The following is a 2,582-nucleotide window of genomic DNA, read 5'->3' as shown; positions in this document are numbered from 1 at the left end:
CGTTAAACTAATGAGGAAGAATTTACAAATCAACAAAAACTACTCTTTTTAAATCTGTATCGTCAAGTCCTGACCATTCCCTGACCGGGAATTGACCCCGGCCACGGCGGTGAGGGCGCCAAATCCTAGCCATTAGAGACCGTCAGGGAGTTACATCCATCAAATTTAATTTAACATATTGTGGGTTATATGTTTTAGGCAAGAAATGGCGCAGGGTTAGAGATTTAGAAGGCAGTGGTGCAAAATGCAAAACTGCCTGTTTCGATTTAATTACATGGTAATAATACAAAAACAGAGGTGTAGTGATTACTTGGAATGCTCCGGTAGTTTCTGAAATAAAAACCATGAATCAGTGGTGGAAAATGCAAAACTACCTGTTTCTATTTTATTACGTAGTAAGACAGAGGTGTAGTGATTACCTGGAAATGCTTCTGGTAGTTACTGTCAAACAACCATGAATCAGTGGTGGAAAAATGCAAAACTGCCTGTTTCAATTTTATACATGGTAATATTAGAATAACAGAGGTGCAGAGATTAGAGGTGCAGAGATTACCTGGAAATACTTACCAGAATATGTCTTGTCCTTCACGCACGTAACGCTGTGCAATCTGACCAGCAGCTAAACACCTTCCACCATCAAGCACTGGCGACGGGATCCTTGTAACACGTTTATTGAGTTACAAGGGTGAAACTGAAAAGGGGAGAAAACACAATGACCAGTTACTTAGATAGTAATGAGTCACAGATATTAACAAAGATATTGGTAAAAACAATATAACTACACAACAGGCTAGCAAAAATGTAAGATGAAATAAAGAAACATGTAATGTATTGTATACAGTGTACGTAGTATAACCTATGTTGGGTATCTAAAAAACTAAGATATACTTACATGTGGCATTACCCAAGATAAAAGTGGCAAACTAGCTTACTGAAGTATACGTCAGTTAGGGTGAACAATATTGTGTTTAGCATTGACATCGCGATGTGCGTGTGACGGTTGTGGGACTACTCTAATGGTCCTCTACAGCCAGTCTCGCTGAGTTGCGTATGTGAGGCTGCGTCTGCGTCTGCACATGGGAAAATCAAGTGAAATCAGGGCGAGTACGTCGACACCACGGAGACACAAACCCACAGCAGCAGTTATCAGAAGTCTGCTCATTTATTCTTAAATGTCTGTGATCGTATAGTGGATTTTTTTACAAGAATTATAACAAAAGGTTTCACAGTAATCTAAAATTAAATAAAATCCTAACCTCCCAAAATTCTATTTATGCCAATACAATATTTTACACAGTAGGCTACCGCATCTCCAACACAGAATACAGCACCTACATAACACTATACATTTTAATTAACATGCACATACATACAGTCAACAACAAATTCAATAACTGTTACCTGCACATGGGAAAATCAAGTGAAATCAGGGCGAGTACGTCGACACCACGGAGACACAAACCCTACACACACACACATTGAGTTAGCCAGAAGCAATGTAAAGTTAGCTAACTTAACATTGGCTCTAAATTCAAAACGAATGCTTCAAACGACGACAAACTAACGGCATTGAGCGCTAAAGTACAATACAAAAAATAATACAATAAATTAAACATTGTGTAGTGGCTTTAAAACGTTTTTTTTAGCTAATATTGTCTCTGCAGCGTGGTAACATGCAACTTAACCACAGCAGTTATCAGAAGTTTCTGCTGTGGATTACCATAATTCCCTATCTTCAACCCTGCGGCGCATTGAGAAAGTGACACCAGCAGGTGGCGCTGGTTCCCATATATATGCAGGAATTTAACAACCTATTTACAACCGTTACACAAGCATTTTGCCAAGGCTCACTTCCAGCCACCGCCATGTTTGAAACCATATACAACATTACATGTTTACCCAGTTTTCTTCTTTATTCTGTAGTATTTCAATTTCTTTGCGGTAAGTCATCCCAAAAGGATTAATAAAGATAAGTCTGAGTCTGTCTCAGAAAAAAGTCAACAAATCTGAAAATCTTCAGGGTATGTAGCTCAGTGGTAGAGCTCCTGCTTTACTGTACATGTTACCCTAAGTGCAAACAGCAGAGCAGAATAGCACAGCGGAAGCGTGCTGGGCCATAACCCAGAGGTCAATGGATCAAAACTCTCTCTACTAAATCCTATAGCAGAGGATGGTTCCTTGAACTTTCCCTGCAGTATAGCGACCCCTGCCGACCTATTACTGCCAAATGAAAACTACGCATCTCTTCCCATTGACTCCTCCAAATGACGAGTCTGCTTCTGAAGCATGAGTTTCTTGAAAAAGTAAAGATTGAGTATGCTGAGATCGAGTATGGTCACGTGACTGCACAACGACGTTTGATTGGTGAAACACAGTCATGTGGTAGAGCCTTCAGCGGAAGACTCTCTCTCTATAGCTCTCTCTGGAGCTGCTTGACCAAAGATGGATGATGGTTGGAACCCTGGTCACTAGCTCATTGTAATCTTGCATGACAGGCAATCCTGTAGGAGGCGCTGTAGCTTAGTGGTTAAAGCACCTGTCTTGTAAACAGGAGATCCGGGGTCCAAATCCCAGCAGTGCCT

General features: G+C 40.5%; 1 non-coding gene across 1 annotated transcript; it reads left to right on the top strand.

Annotated features, from left to right (window-relative positions):
* The first annotated feature begins 2,509 nt into the window (after window positions 1-2,509).
* On the top strand, window positions 2,510-2,582 carry trnat-ugu (transfer RNA threonine (anticodon UGU)). Its single transcript has one exon. It is a non-coding gene; the product is annotated as a tRNA-Thr (tRNA).

Source organism: Etheostoma spectabile, unplaced genomic scaffold, assembly GCF_008692095.1.
Source record: "Etheostoma spectabile isolate EspeVRDwgs_2016 unplaced genomic scaffold, UIUC_Espe_1.0 scaffold00019082, whole genome shotgun sequence".
In the NCBI taxonomy this organism is placed as follows: Eukaryota; Metazoa; Chordata; class Actinopteri; order Perciformes; family Percidae; genus Etheostoma; species Etheostoma spectabile.
The sequence above is the reverse complement of the archived record's forward strand: the minus strand, read 5'-3'. Positions and strand labels throughout refer to the sequence as shown.